This window comes from Mesocricetus auratus, unplaced genomic scaffold (assembly GCF_017639785.1).
Source record: "Mesocricetus auratus isolate SY011 unplaced genomic scaffold, BCM_Maur_2.0 Super-Scaffold_100014, whole genome shotgun sequence".
In the NCBI taxonomy this organism is placed as follows: domain Eukaryota; kingdom Metazoa; phylum Chordata; class Mammalia; order Rodentia; family Cricetidae; genus Mesocricetus; species Mesocricetus auratus.
Window position 1 is genome coordinate 30439607 of NW_024429197.1, and position 17213 is coordinate 30456819.

The 17213-nt window shown below is 38.9% G+C and overlaps 1 protein-coding gene and 1 non-coding gene across 5 annotated transcripts in view; one reads left to right on the forward strand and one right to left on the reverse strand.

The window, feature by feature from the left end:
• Window positions 1-17213, forward strand: part of Zfyve9 (zinc finger FYVE-type containing 9) — a 142412-nt gene that overhangs the window by 20355 nt on the left and 104844 nt on the right. The window lies entirely within an intron of this gene.
• On the reverse strand, window positions 3988-4119 carry LOC121144187. Its single transcript, XR_005881511.1, has one exon. It is a non-coding gene; the product is annotated as a small nucleolar RNA SNORA41 (small nucleolar RNA).

Consider the following 17213-nt stretch of genomic DNA (forward strand, 5'->3'; position numbering starts at 1 on the left):
GATAGAGAACTACAGACCAATCTCCCTCATGTATATTGATGCAAAAATACTCAATAAAATACTGGCAAATCAAATCCAAGAACACATAAGAAAAATCATGTGCCATGATAAAGTAGGCTTTATCCCAGGGATGCAGGGATAGTTCAACATACAGTGTAATCCAACATATAAACAATCTGAAAAAGAAAAACCACACGATCATCTTACTAGATGCTGAAAAAGCCTTTGACAAATTCAACACCCCTTCATGATAAAGGTCTTGGAGAGATGAGGAATAACAGGAACATACCTAAACATAATGCCGGGCGGTGGTGGCACACGCCTTTAATCCCAGCACTCGGGAGGCAGAGGCAGGCGGATTTCTGTGAGTTCGAGGCGAGGCTCGACCGACAGCCTCCAAAACAATACAGAGAAACCTTGTCTCGTAAAACCAAAAAAAGAAAAAGAAAAAAAACCATAATGAAAGCAATATACAGCAAACTAACAGCCAACATCAAACTAAATGGAGAGAAACCCAATGTGATTTCTCTAAAATCAGGAACAAGACAAGGTTGTCCACTCTCTCCATATCTCTTCAATATTGTACTTGAAGTTCTTGCTAGAGCAATAAGACAACAAAAGGAGATCAAGGAGATACAAATTGGAAAGGAAGAAGTCAAACTTTCACTATTTGCAGATGATATGATAGAGCAGTTTTGTATTATAAGAAATGGCCAGTGCCCATACTGTTCAATCATTAGCTAGGAATGCCCTGAAAAAGCATGGTCTCAGCCTGAAAGCAGGGGATACTGAAAGGAATGCAGCCGGGAGCATGTGACTGTACACCTAGTACTTTTTGGCAAGTTCTTTCATAACAGTTAATACAAGTGACATACCTCCATAATTGTAAGTACTAAGCAACTATTAGATATTAATGTTATAATGATTGCCTGATTATATTTTTCTCAGTTGCTTTCATATTTAATTTAAGCTAAAACTTCTTCTAGATACTCTCATTTTGTCATTATTTTCTCTTGAATATGCTTTTATATATGTGACATGAATTTTCTACTTGGAACTGCAAACAGGCGTTTCAGATGTGGTCTTGCACATAGTAAGTGCTTAATGAATGTTGATTGAAATGAACAATTCCATCGATTAGCAACACACACACACACACACACCTCTTTTCCCTCCTTCTAGGGCTTAAGATTGAACCTAGGATCTTTCACATGGTAGACAAGCACTTTACTACTGAGTTTTACTACAGCTCTCTTTTTAAACATTTTATTCTGAGATCAGATTTCACTAAGTTCCTAGGGCTGGCCTTGAACTTATTCTGGACAGATAGGCCGTTGACTTCTGATCCTATCACTTGTCCTTCTGAATAGCTGGGATTACAGCTAGTAGGCTCCACTGTTCCACAAAGATGATAAAGGACACTTATCCAGGATTAAAATTTAATAAAGTTAATAATTTTATTGCTCCATCGATCAAGGGAAATGGACTCCCCTTCTCCCTCCTTAACTGAGCACAGTGAAGAGACAGTGAAGGATATGACTTCTAGAATGCTTTGGTATTGTCTGCTTGATTGTACTTATGTATAAGCAGTTGTACCCACTCTTGCTTTTACATTTTGGTGTGCCCCAAAATGTACATACCAATACATTTGTTACAGTGTCCTATTAGACATAATGTTAGCAAAAGTATTCTGTTGTTGAATGGATTTGCCAACCAGCTGCTAGTAATCCATCCTAGGGCATGTGCTCTACCTCTGAGCTATACCCTCAATCTACAGCAAAATGAGAAGATACATAGAAACAGACAAGAATTTGTGATGATTTTCTGTATGTGTGCCTTTTCATATGTGCAGTTACACGTGCCTGCTCTTTGTCTCTCTGTCTCTCTCTTTCTTTCTCTCTCACTTTCTGTGCGTGCTTGCATGCGTGCGTGTGTGTGTGTGTGTGTGTGTGTGTGTGTGTGTGTGTGTGTGTATTTGATGTCAAGACACAGATGATTTGGGTGTAGAATAAAATGTTTAATATGGAGAAGAGATGTATGAGATAATATGAGGTTTTAGGAGGATAGACTATGTTTAAAGGCATTAGTTAAAGCCATAGTTGATGAGACCATCTAATGAGAAGATGAAGAGTGCAGAGAGTCTATGAGAGAGAGCATGAGACTGTATAAAGTCACAGTTAAGAAATAAAGAGAACTGGTCCTAGTGTCATAGACCTGTAATCTCAGCTACATGGGAGTTGAGACAGAAGGATTGTGTCTTCATCACTATTCTATTACTGTAAAGAGACACTATGACCAAGGCAATTCTTATAAAAGAAGGCTTTTAATTGGTGCTTGCTTAACAGTTTCAAAGGTTTATTCCATTATCATCATGACAGGGAGCATGACAACACTCATGGCACTGGAGCAGTAGCTGAGAGCTATGTCTTGATCCTCAGGCTGAGGTGGGGTGACAGGGCCTGGCATGGGCTTTTGAAACCTCAAAGCCCACCCCCGTTGACACACTTTCTCCAACAAAGCCATACCTACTCCCACAAGGACACACCTCCTAATCCTTCTCAAATAGTTCCAATCCTTGGTGACTAAAATTTCAAATAAAGGATCTTATGGGGGCTATGCATATTCAGACCACCACAGATTGTAAATTCAAGGTCTGCCTTGGCAACTTAGTTAAGCCATTCCTCAAGAGTGAAAAGGGTATTGAAACATGCAGCTCTGTGGTGGAATCCTTGTCCTAGATGCATTCCTCAGCAAACAAAGATGTGGTGTGAGAGACAAAGAAGTAATCAAGTTTTTGTGGAAGCAAAGGAGAATTTTTAAAAGTAGTGGTCGCTTGTGTTGGTATGTAGTGTATAGATATGATAGGTAAGAACTTAAAGTGTCTGTTTGAGGTGAGAGTCTCAGTGAACTTTGTTCTTATGAGTAAGGAGGCTAAAACAGGATTGCCATAAATAAAAGCAGCCCTGAACTTCATGGCAAGTCCCATGCCAGCGAGGGCTACATAGCAAGGTCCCATCTCAAATAATTGAATAGACTGGAGCTGGAGAGATGGTTCAGCAGTTAAGAGCGCCAACTGCTCTTCCAGAGGACCCGAGTTCAGTTCCCAGCTCCTACATGGTAGCTCACAACTAACTGCCTGTAACTCCAGGCCCAGGGGACCTGACACAGACAAACATGTAGGTAAAATGCTGATGATCATAAAATAAAAATAAATAAGTTTAAAAAACTCAAATAGACCAACAAAAGCTTAAAAAGTTTGTTGCTGGGTGGCGCACACCTTTAATTCCAGCACTCAGGAGGTAGAGGTAGGCAGATCTCTGTGAGTTCGAGGCCAGCCTGGTCTACAGAGTGAGTTCCAGGACAGCCTCCCGAGTGCTGGGATTAAAGGCGTGCGCCACCAACTCCCAGCTTCAGATGTTCTTGTTATCATGAAGTTAATTGTTCTTTCATTGATACTGTCTTTGAGCCATATTTCATGTAGTGGTGATTCATGTTTGGAGAATATTTTATAAAGTATTTCTATATTGCCATCTAATTTTATAGTCCTTATTGCAGTGTCATGACCTAGGTGGGTTAGATATAATTGATATTATCCTCATTTGAAAAAAAGAAAACTGAGTTTTTTGGAAATTTACAATCAAACAGCTGATGACTGAAGCAGTATACAAACTCAGGTCACCTGGCCCCAGGGATCCTGTATTTTTTCCATTTCACCACATTGTCTCATTGTTTCATGTGAAACTACAAGCCTAGATCACTAAGAACGATACCCTGGAAAGTGGCCAGTCTAATAGCACTTAACCAAGCAGGCATTTAAAAAGAGAAACAAAAAGGTCGGGAGATCCAAAACCTGTGTCTAGTGTGCTGAAGTGAACTCATCCTTAATGTAGTGAGAGAGACCAGAGAGTAAAACATGAGTAGATTTAATGGATACAACCTCAGAAACATCCAGATGGGTTTAAGGCCCCGGAATTTTTTTTTTTTAATCTGTGTCTGTCAGGCATACTCCTCTTTCAGTTTGGCTAAGAAAGAGACATTAAATTGTGTAACAGTTTCTTTCCCACAGAGGAATGCTACAACTGCTATCATATGAGTAGTTGCAGACCAGTAGCTGTGAAAATGTTCAGAGCAGGTTTTATTTGTTTGTTTTTTTGCCTTTTTTCCCTCGTTTTTAGAGCAAAGACTTGAAAGGAACATGAATTGATGTTTAATGAGGCCTAAAGACCACCAGACTCTACAGAGCTACCTTGAGCTGCAAATCAGAATGTAGTCTTTTTTTTTAATGTTTTTCCTCAATATATGTTTTTATTTAAATTAGAAATGTGAATGCTTCACATGTGAATCCCAGCTCCCTCTCCCACCCCTCCTCCCTTGTCCCTCCACCAGCCAATCCCCACATCATTCCCCAGGGAGGGTGAGGCCCTCCTTGGGGGGAATCTCCAAAGTCTGTCATTTCATCTAGGGAAGGACCTAGGCCCTTCCCCTTGTGTCCAGGCTGAGAGAGCATCCCTCTATTTGGAATGGGCCCCAAAGATCATTCATACACCATGGTAAACACTGATCTACTACCCAAGGCCCCAGTGATTTCTGTGGCCTCCTCACTGGCACTACAGAATGTAGTCTTTTTATGAGAAAGGGGTTATGAGTTTTACACTGGTTCTTTTAGCTGCTTTCATGCGTATTCAAAAATGGTGATTGAATCAGTAAAAAACATTTGAGAGCTTCCTCTGTATAATAGCATTGTGAGGCATTGCAGAAGTGACACCAAGGTGTGGGTGACACTATTGTTCTTATAAGGAGTGTGTGGCCTGGCAAGGAGATTTTGATGTTTGTTCCAACATAGCTGTTCATCCAGAGTATAATATGCCTGACACTCTTCCAGTTATTGAGAGGGAAAGAATTTGCAAATTCCAAATTGCTTTTAAGCTTTTGACTCACTTTCCATTGGAAAACAGAGATAAAAGGATCCCTGGAGCTCACTAACAAACTAATCTTTAAACATTTTTTTGAATATTTATTTTTGCATGTGTATGTGTGTACCTGTGTGTATGCCACAGTGCATATGTTGAGCTCGGAGGATAATTTGCAGGAGCCAGTTCTCTCTTTCCAATAGGTGGGTCCCAGGGATTTAACTCAGATGTCAGGCTTGATGGCATATGCCTTTACTATCCGAACCATCTCTCCAGCTTGAAACTGTATCCCTCCCTGTTCACCACTGGGTATGCCAGGTTAGCTGACCTGGGAGAGTCTTTCTTGCTATAGGAGCACTTGAATTACACATGCACACTATTGCATCATCTGATTTTACATGATTTCTGGGAGTGCAAACAAGTTCTCAAGGTTGTACAGCTTCCCAGCTTTAATTAGTATTGTAATTCCTTGAACTTTATATTTGAAGCTTTTCTTTTGTAGGTTGTTATAAATATATTAAGTTGTTGTGAACCATAGGTCAATCATAGTTTATGGAACTCACTAGGGTTTATTATTACTTCTACTGTTCTCTGAGTAAACATTATTTAACCATGCTCCCCTGCTCTTGTCCTTTCCAGGGAAAATGATTCTTTTTGAGAGTGTCACTTCGTTGTCCAGGATGAACTTAAAATTCCTGGCTCAAGTGATCCTCTTGCTCAATTTTCCAAGCTGCTGTCATTACTTAGTAGTTTCTGGAATACTTTTGATCCTCTTGGGCTTTTTCTACCTAGATCATGATGTATGTGAACAAAGATAGTTCTTTCTTTTCAATCTTTATACCTTTTATTTCCTTTTCCTCTTACTTTGCATTAGCTAGAACTTTTCATATGAAGAAATATTGTTATTTTGATCTTGGTGTTAGTACAGTTTTGATTTCCATAATCAGTTAAGTGTGATGTTGTTGTTATTTTTGTGGATATTGTTTATCAAATTGAGGACAATCCCTTCCTTTTATTCCTTTCCTAGTTTTCTGATTTTTTTCCCCCAGAGACAGGATTTCTCTGTGCAATAGTCCTGGTTGTCCTGGAGCTTGCTTTGTAGACTGGGCTGGTCTGAGACTCACAGAGATCCACCTCCTGAGTGTTGGGATTAAAGGTGTGCGCCCATACACCCAACAGTTTTCTGAATCTTTATAATAAATAGCTGTTGGATTTTGAAAAAAATCATTTTTCTGCACCAATTGATATGACTGTGATTTTTCATTTTTTAGCCTGCTGATGTGATGTATTACATGGATCAGTTTTTAAAGTCACCGAACTACTTTTACATACTAATGATAAATTTCTCTTGGTTGTTGTGCATAATTATTATACTATGTTAGATTTGTTTTGCTAATATTTTTGTCTAGCTTCTTTCCATTTATGTTGATGAGAGACACTGAGCTAGTTTTCTTATAATGTTTTTGGTTTGGGGGTTAGGGTAATATTAGTTGACCTCATTGAATAAATTAGAAAATACTCTTGCTGTATTTACTTTTGGAAAAAAATTGGAGCAAATCAGTATAATTTCATCCCTAAATGCTTAGTAGAATTTGCCAGTGAATCTGGTGCTTTCTGTTTTGAAAGACTATTAGCTATTGATTTAAGTTCTTTTCTAGATAAAGACTTAATTACATTGTCTATTCTTGTGTGAGTTTGGCAGATTTGGACTTTCTAAGAATTGACCTATTATGTTTTGGAACTTAAATTTTTCTTAAAATTTAATGTTTTGAAAACTTGGTTCCTAGCTGATGGGAGCTAATTGGAAGTGGTACAAGCATTAGGAGCTGGTGCCTAATAAAAGGAATTTAAGTCATTGAGGGTTTGCTCTTGGAGAGTATATTGGTGCTCTATCCCCTTCTCTCTCTTTCTGCTTTTTGGTCCAGAAATGAGCAGCTTTTGCTCACCAGCTTGCCCTACCATGTGTTTTAATACAAGTGTATGTGCATGCTATGGCACACATGATCTCAAACTTACTATGTACTTCAAAGATCAGAGAACAGTTCCTAGGATTCAATTCTCTCACAATTCAGGAGGTTGAATCCAGGTTGTCAGATCTGTGTGCAAGAGCCTCTACCCACTGAGCAATCTCTGACCCAATTGCTGACTTTTGATTGGTGCATTTACACAACTAAATTTTATAGAGTACAGATACTATATTGGTTAGGTCTTACAACCAGCTCTCTAAATATTCTGTTCCTCTTTCTCAAATGTATGCTTTTTTTTCAGGAAAAGTCAGATATAATGCTTACCTTTACTTTTCTGTAAGATGTTTCCTCCCTTTCTCTGTGACTTCTTAAACTTTATATACTACTATTTGTATGCGTGCATTGGATATATGTGAGTACAGGGCACACATACACATGCTGCACATGCTGAGGATGGACAAGTCTCAGAATTCTCAAAATGATGCTGGGATACTGCATCACAAGCAAAAGATACCAACAAGCAAAAGAATGAAATTGGACCCTCACATCCTATATAAAAATTAACTCAAGCTGGGTAGTGGTGCATGTCTTTAATCCCAGCACTGGGGAAGGCAGAGGCAGAGGAGATCTTGTGAGTTCGAGGACAGCCTGGTCTACAGAGAGAGTTCGAGGACAGTCTCCAAAGCAATACAAAGAAACCCTGTCTCGAAAAAACAAAACAAAACCAAAAACCAAACAAAAACAACCCTCCTGCCATACACACAAAAATCAGGTGGAGTCCATTTTGTACTGAGCATGAACCCTATCCTAGAGTGTGGTTGATAATACCCAGTGTTACTTCATTGAAGAAAACTGACTTTTCCTCTTTCAGCAGGTATCAGTTGCAAATAGTTTCTTGGTTAGGGGTGGGGTTTGGTATCCACTTTCTCTTCTCCATGCTAGGATTTTTGTCTGGGTTGAACTTGGGCAGGTCTTGTGCATGCTGTCACAGTCTCTGAGTCCTAAGTGCATTGGTCCTGGTGTGTCTGGAGAACACTGTTTCCTTGGAGTCATCCACCACATCTGGCTCACATTCATTCCACATTCTCTTCTGTGTAGATCCCTGAGCCTTGGGGGAGGAGTGATAAAGATGCCTGCTTTAGGACTGAGTGCTCCAAAGTCTCCCACTCTGCATATTGTCCAGTTGCACGTCTCTGTGTTAACTGCTATCTACTGAAAGGAAAAGCTGCTCTGATGAGGCTGAGTGATGCCCCACTGAATGTGACCTTTTGGTTCTGTCCTAAGTTTCAGGGGTTCTTTTTGGGCTGGGTGTCTTGTGCATGTGTATGTGAGGGCATGTGGGTGCACACATCGACGTATGCTTAGTGGAAGCCAGTGGTTTCCCTTGAGCGTCTATTTCTCAAGTGCCAGCCACCTTGTTTGTTTGTTTTTGAGACAGTATCTCACTATGTAACTCTGGCTGTCCTGGAACTAACTATGTAGACCAGGCTGGTCTTGAACTCACAGAGATCCATCTGCCTCTGCCTCCCCAGTGCTAGGATTAAAGGTGTGTACCACAACCCCTGTTTGGGTTTTGTTTTGTTTTAAGATATGTTTGTGTGTGTACGTGTGTGTTTGGATGCTTTGTCTTAAATTATGTCTGCACACCAGAAGAGGGCATTGAATCCCATAATGGACAGTTGTGAGCTGCCATTTGAGTGCTGGGAATTGAATCCAATACTTCTGGGAAGGCAGCCAATAGTCCTTAATTTCTGAGCCATCTTTCTAGCCTGCACCTCGTTTTTTGAGGTAGTTGTGACTCACTGGTCTGGAATCCATCAAGTAGGCTGGATTGACTTGATGGCAAGTTTTATCTGCCTGCCTCTGCCTTCCAAGCACTGGAGTTACTAGTGTGTGCCACCACACCTGACTTTTTCACATGGTTTCTGGGAATTGACGTCAAGTCCTCATACTTGTATGGCAAGCACTTTAGTGACTGAGCCATCCTTCTAGCACATTTTTCTGAATATCTCTTTTCTTGTCTTGCCTATCTGTTCTTACACTTTGTTTTACCCATTATAGATCTTATATTAACCATAGTTGTTTTATAGTCCTGATCTGAAAATTTCAGTATTTCTGCCTTATGTAGTCTGGTGCTTGCTCTATCTCTTTAAATTGTGTTTGGTTTTGTTTTTACCTTTCAGGGTGCCTCATAATCTTTTCTTGGTAGCAGGACATGATATACTAAGTAAAAGAAACAAGTATAAATAGACCTTTAGTAATATGATACGTGTTCCTCTGATATGTTAACTTCAGAAATGCTATTTAGTGTTTTTTCCTCTGTTTCCAGGGGACAAATGGGTAAAATGGGCTAGAGTTGGGTATTTGCCTTTTCAGGTCAGTTAGGCTCTGATATAACTCTAGCAGGTTGTGTTTTAGTAAAAGAATTTCTCCCAGGGACAGACCTTGTTAAGAACTGGCTTATTGCCGGGCAGTGGTGGCGCATGCCTTTAATTCCAGCACTCAGGAGGCAGAGGCAGGTGGATCTTTGTGAATTCGAGGCTGGGCTGGACCGACAGCCTCCAAAAAAATACAGAGAAACCCTGTTTCGTAAAACAAAACAAAACAAAACAAAACAACAACAACAAAAAAACCAAAACAAAAAAAAAAGAACTGGCTTATTTCAAAATAGTTATTTTATTTCTTTTCCTGCTAGAAGTACTATGGGACTTTTCTATGATACTGACTGTAACTATTACAGTTTGAGCTCTATACTCTACGAGGTAAAACTCCTAAGAGTGTGGAGCTGTCCTTTGACATGGAGTTTTTGTCTCTTCAGAGATATTCACACTAAGCCTCTTAACAACTTTTCAATTCCAGTCCAGATTTTCCTGCCACAGTACTTATCTCTTCCAAAGTTTTTTGTTTTATGAGTTTCTGCTAATGCAGTTTGTGATTCTGTATATTCTATATTCACCTGACTTTCTCCAAATTTGGGAGCAGACTTTGCTTGTGATCTCACTTCTTTTATGGATCTAAGAAGAGTTGTTGAATTAGCTGCTATTGGTCCAGCTTCTTATATGATGTTTAGCTTCTTATGTGCTGGGAACTGGTATCTACATCTTTCAAGGTATGGGTAGCCCTGGCTGGCCTAGATTTTGCGGTATAAACCAGGCTGCCCTGGACCTTTCAGCAGTCCTTGCCTCTGTTTCTGAGTGCTGGAATTACAGGTTGTGTGCAACTATGTGTATACAATTTATAGATTATAAATCCATCTCTCTGTTGACTAGAACATTCCCAAAAGACACACTTCTCTTCCTATGAGTTTCTCCCATTCATTATCTTAAAATCATAAAGCATCAGAATCAATGGCAGATCTTAAATTTTTATATATTTTTATTTTTATATTTAAATTTAAATTAGAAACAAGGTTACTTCACATGTCAATTCCAGGTCCCTCTCCGTTTCCCTCCCCTTCTCCTGTGCCCTCCCACCAACCCCCCCAATATCCCCTCATTTCCCCAGGGAGGGTGATGCCCTCCATGGGGGTGTCCATAGTCTGTCATTTCATCCAGGGAAGGGCCTAGACCCTCCCCCAAGAGTTCAGGGTTAGAGTGCATCTCATATTGTTGGATGGGAGTCCGAAGTCCATTTGTATACCCGGAATTAAAACTGATCTACTACCCAAGGCTCAATAGATTACCTAGGCCTCCTCAATGACACCCACATTCAGGGGGGTCTTGATCAGTCCCATGCTGGATTCCCAGGCATCAGTCTGGGATTCCAGAGAAAATGATAGAGGCCCTAAAAGAGGATATAGGAAAATCACTCAAAGAAATGGACAAAAAAACAAATCAAAAAATGCAAGAAATGGAAGAAAAAACAAAAAAATACAAGAAATGGAAGAAAAAGCAAACCAAAAAATGCAAGAAATGGAAGAAAGAACAAACAAAAAAATTCATAAAATGCAACAAATGGATGAAAAGATAAACCGAAAATTGCAAGAAACAATTCAAACAGTGCAAGGGTTGAAAACTGAAATACAGACAATAAAAAAAAACACAATCTGAAGAAAGGTTGGAAATAGAAAAGCTGGATAAACGGTCAGGTACTACTGATACAAGCATTACCAACAGAATACAAGAGATGGAAGAGAGAATCTCAGGTGTTGAAGATACACTAGGAGAAAAGGATTTATCAACCAAAGAAAATCTCAAGTCCAACAAATTCTTAACACAAAACATCTAGGAAATATGGGCCACCATGAAAAGACCAAACCTAAGAATGATAGGTATAGAAGAAGGTGAAGAAAACCACCTCAAAGAGACAGAAAACATATTTTAAAAATCATAGAAGAAAACTTTCCCAACCTAAAGAAAGACATGCCAATGAAGGTACAAGAAGCTTACAGAACACCAAATAGAGTGGACCACAAAAAAGAGTCCCCTCACCACATAATAATCAAGACCCCAAATATACAGAATAAAGAAAGAATATTAAGAGCAGCTAAGGAAAAAGACCAAGTAACATATAAAGGCAAACCTGTCAGAATTACACCTGACTTCTCCATGGAAACTCTGAAAGCCAGAAGGTCCTGGATAGATATTCTACCAACACTAAGAGAACATGGATGCCAGCCCAGACTACTATACCCGGCAAAGCTCTCAATGACTATAGATGGAGAAAACAAGATATTCCATGACAAAACTAGATTTAAGCAATATGTATCCACTAACCCAGTCTTACAGAAAGTTCTGGAAGGAAAACTCCAACCCAAGGAAGTTAACTACAACCAGAAAAACATAGGCATTAGATAATCCCAACAGCCAAAAGAACAAAGGGGTGGAATTTCACACATAATTCCACCACCACCAACCATTCCAAATCAAAGAAGAATGAGCAATCAGTGGTCATTAATATCCCTCAATATTAATGGCCTTAACTCAACCATAAAAAGACACAGGCTAACAGAATGGATTCGAAGACAGAACCCATCCTTCTCTGCATACAAGAAACACACCTCAGCCTCAAAGACAGACATTATCTCAAAGTTAAAGGTTGGGAAAAGATTTTCCAATCAAATGGACCCAAGAAACAAGCGGGGGTAGCAATCCTAATATCTAAAAAATTAGACTTTAAAATAAAATCAATCAAAAGAGATGAAGGAGGTCATTATATACTCATCACAGGCGAAATCCACCAAGATGAAGTTTCTATCCTGAACATCTATGCCCCAAATACAAAGGCATCCACGTTCATAAAAGAATCATTACTAAAACTTAAATCACATATAAAGCCCCACACAGTTATAGTGGGAGATTTCAACACCCCACTCTCACCACTAGACAGGAATACCAGACAGAAACTCAACAAAGAAGCAAAGGGGCTAATAGAAGTAATGACCCAACTGGGATTAACAGACATCTGTAGAACATTTCATCCACATAAAAAAGAATGTACCTTCTTCTCACCACCACATGGAACCTTCTCAAAAATCGACCACATACTTGGCAACATTACAAACCTTAGCAGCTACAAAAAAATTGGAATAACTCCATGCATCTTATCAGACCACCATGCGTTAAAATTAGAATTTAACAACAACACAAATTGCAGAAACCCTACAAACCCATGGAAATTGAATAATGCACAACTGCACCATTCCTGGGTCAAAGAAGAAATAAAAAAAGAAATTAAAGACTTCCTAGAATTCAATGAGAATGAAGACACAACATTCCCAAACCTATGGGACACTTTGAAAGCAGTGCTATGGGGGAAGTTCATATAACTAAGTGCCCACATGAAGAAACTGGAGAATAGTTATACTAGAGAACTAACAGCACAGCTGAAAGTTCTAGAACACAAAGAAGCAAACTCTCCCAGGAGGAGTAGACGCCCGGAAATAATCAAATTGAGGGCTGAAATCAATAAATTGGAAACTAGGAAAACAATACAAAGAATCTATGCAACAAGGAGTTGGTTCTTTGAGAAAATCAACAAGATAGACAAACCTTTGTCCAAACTTACCAAACAGCAGGGAGTGAACATGCAAATTAACAAAATCAGAAACGAAAAGGGGAACATAACAACGGACTCTGAGGAACTTCAGAGAATCATCAGGTCATACTTTGAAAACCTATACTCCACAAAATTAGAAAATTTAAAGGAAATGGACGACTTCCTGGATAGCTATCACTTGCCAAAAATAAATTTTTTTTTTTGGTTTTTCGAGACAGGGTTTCTCTGTAGCTTTGGAGACTATCCTGGAACTCACTTTGTAGACCAGGCTGGCCTCGAACTCACAGAGATCCGCCTGCCTCTGCCTCCCGAGTGCTGGGATTAAAGGCGTGCGCCACTTGCCAAAATTAAATCAAGAACAGATAAGCAATTTAAATAGACCTATAATCCCTGTGGAAATAGAAGTAGTCATCAAAAGTCTCCCAACCAAATTTTTAAGTGTTAAAGTTGAAACTATGGTTTTGATGTTCCATTTAAGTTATGATATTACAACATATTTGTTAAGACATTTTGGAATTTAAGGTGACCCACTGGAACTAATGGGAAAAGGGGTGGAATTTTATAAGGATGCTGCTGTCTCATAGATTTCACAGGTGCCAATTCTAGCTGTATCTTCCAGGTTAGGGTTGGGAAGCAGAGGCAGAGGCAGGTGGATCGATGTAAGTTCGAGGCCAGCCTGGTCTTCAGAGCGAGTTCCAGGACACCTTCCAAAGCAATACAGAGAAACTTTGTCTTGAAAAACAGAGAGACAGAGACAGAGAGAGAGAGAGAGAGAGAGAGAGAGAGAGAGAGAGAGAGAGAGAGAGAGAGAGAGAGAGAGAGAGAGAGTCATTGGAGAATCTCTATAATTCTTGTTAGATCAGGAGCTTACACCATGCTAATAGGTTAGATGGATGGACTTTACTTGAACATGGTGTTTATCTTAGAATAAAAATGTATAGACAGGAGTAGTTGTCTAGCATGTGCAAGACTCTGTGTTTGATCTCCTGAGTGGATCAGTGGGGATTGGGCAGAATGTATGTATGGGGCAGAGATAGGCAATTTAGATAGCATGCCATCTAAAAATTCAAGGTATGGAATTGAGTTAATGCACTGATAATTTTTGTTCAGTCAGTCTTGAACAATTAATTCATGTTTGACTTTGTGCTACATCTGTCAGCAAATTGTGGACAAAGAACTTCATAATTCGTGAGGCAAGAGCTCACATGATGTACATATGTGTATATATATTGTGTGGAGGCAAGGTTTTTATTCAGCCCAATGGAAATGTTGATTTTTTTAAAGCATTCTCATAGACACAAGAAACAGTCTTTAATCAGATGTCTCAGCATCCATTGACTCAGCTTAATTTCCATGTAAAATTAACCATCCCAAGGATATTATGTGTTTCAGTGGTTTCTGACACTCTATTATATGTATGTCAATTTATTTAAATAGTCTAGGATTGTATTACTCCAGTCATGGGAATTAAACATATTTTTTCTTTTAATACTGACTTCAAATTAGTGGCTGAACTAGGGATTTTTGATGTCTGTATATATTTGATATACCTGTTGTAAACCACATTTTCCAATATTTGTTAGGCTGTTTTGTCTTTTGCTTAGTGTGTACTAGTTGAAAGCAATCACCTTGTTCTTTGTATCTATTGACTGAGAATCTGATGGTTGTGAATGGTGCCAGATTGATAGCCTAGAAATTGAAGCCCTGTGAGACCGTGGGCAGCAACATCAGCTTTCCAGATTCTGCTCCTTAATGTGCTTTGATCTTGATCTACAGGAATAAAGCTCTTCTCAGAGATTATCTCATTTTTCTTCTGGTACTGTGACTTAAAGTGTTGATATCCAAAAAAGTGTCATTTTAGGATCAAAGTTAGCCTTTTCAGAAAATTGAACAATAAGGTTACCTTCTTGTTCTTTCTATTTCATTGTTCTTGCTTGAATTTAAGACTAAGGATTCTAGTGGATTTTATTAATCGTATGAAGGACCAATCCATTAGTTAGTTTCGTGGTTCAGATCACACTCTGTCTTTCTGTTTTAAATATGTCACATAAATTACTTTTTGCTAAATAATAATTTGCTAAATAATAGCTACCATCTGTTGAGAACTTTACATAAAGCACCGTTCACCAAGTAAAATTCAACCCTAGTTTCCATATATCACAGTGTAAAGAAAATGAGGCACACAGAAGTTCAGTGACTTGGTGAAGTAACTCCAACTGTTAAATACTATAGCATGATTAAAGTCTGAATTGACCAGATTTTCACACCATTCTCCATTGACTGATCATTAAAGTGTTCACGTGACTTATGCATCCATCTTATATGTGACATGTATTCATATCCTTGAAATATTTTCTGTTTTTTCAAAGTAGCTAAACTAATACAATTTTTCCAGAGATGAGAGGTTGTAGATAGAAAGTGCAATACTTTGATATAATATGATTTAAGCTTCTATGTACAAACCATTACTTTATGTTGGCACTCATAGGCTTTGGAATTGTAAGTGCATTGAAATTTTAGCAGTCATTGTACAACTCCTGAGAACTTTTATGTCAGAAATTTCCTAGATGAAAGTGCTTTGAAAGTAAATCTTTCAGTTTGTTTCACAGATAGGTAGGAAGTATATATTCTATGCCATAAAAGGTGTCATCTGCTATAACCATAAAATGATAAGGGCAATTTCAATCCTGAAAAATGTTAGGATTCTGGAAGGGAAGACAAATGGCTAAGAAGAAATCATGACCAGGTTGATAAAAATGTTGTAATCATTGTAAAAACAAAGGAGAAAGGATAGGCACCTATCCCATACCTTGGCCTAAATGGTAACATGTGAATCGTTGTTAAAAAATATTTGATTGTTACTTAGATATAATTTACATAACATAAAATTAACTTCTTTTAAAAGATACATTCTATGTATACTTTACATTTTCAATATATTCAGTGTTGTTCAACCATCAGTATTGTCTAAATTAATCCCAGAGCGCTTTCATCACCCCAGAAAGAAACTCTGTACCTAATAATAATTACGTTCATGGCCAGGCAGTGGTGGCGCATGCCTTTAATCCCAGAACTCAGGAGGCAGAGGCAGGCAGATCTCTGTGAGTTCGAGGCCAGCCTGGTCTACAGAGCGAGTTCCAGGACAGCTTCCAAAGCCACAGAGAAACCCTGTCTTGAAAACAAACAAACAAACAAAAAGCACTTGTTCTTGCCAGAACTTAGATTTAATTCCCATCACTCATGTGGTGGTTCACAACCATCTGTAATTTTAGTTCTAGGAAATCGATACCTTCTACTGACCTTCAGAAGTACCAAGCATTTACACAGGGCACCTGCATACACAGGCAAAACTTTCATATGTATAAAACTAAACCTAAAAGAAGGCTTAAATAATAATAATAATAATAATAATAATATTCAGTTCCCATTTCCCCCTCTCATCTCAACTTGGTGATGGGACAGACTTGGTTGACTCTCCATGGGAGACCATATCCTCTCTGAGGAGCAGATGGGAGGTGGAGTGAGGGGAATATGGGGGGAGCAGGATGAGGGAAGGGAGGGAGAACTGGGATTGATACACAAAATTAAAAATAAAATAATTTAAAAAAATGACAACGAGGGGCCTGTGAGATGGTTCAGCTGGTAGGGGAGCTTGCTGCCAAGCCTGACCACCTGGGTTTGATTCCCCAGAACCCATATGATGGAAGGAGAGAACTTACTCCTCTGGTGCACTCCCCCCCAATAAATAGGGTAACAAAATTTCTTTAAAAATTGAAAGTGATAAAATTCGACATGTGTAGGGAATAGTCTAGGAGGATACCACATAGAAATGCAAGTAAGCTATTTTGGATCTTGCAAATTCTGGACAAATGGAAGATGGTGACAGTATGGAAGATGACAGAGGAAATGGAATAAAGTGTGTTGGTCGGAAAGACTTAAAAATGATTGGCAGGCCTAGGAGTTGCAATGAATGTAGAGGTAGGAGAGATAGCTAGAATGGTACTCAAGTTTCTCGGTTGGTGAGACAGAATGATGATGCAGATACCCATCAAGGAGCTCCACGTTAGGTAGGCAAGTTCTTGAGTGTTAGTCTGTAAAAACTATTAAAATAGTGCTTGGAAAAAGAAAGCACTGAGAGGTAAATGAGACTTTAAAAAAGAGTTTTCTCAGGTTTTTGTTTTCCCCCTTCTCTCATCTAGCTTTTTCTTGCTTGAATAATGTTACTTTTCCTACCAAACTTAACCCTGAGAGACCCAAGCTGCTGCTTGTTGTTTCCATAATTACTGAGATGAGGGCTTACATAGTATCTCAGGCTGGGCTGGCACACCTACCTGAGCTC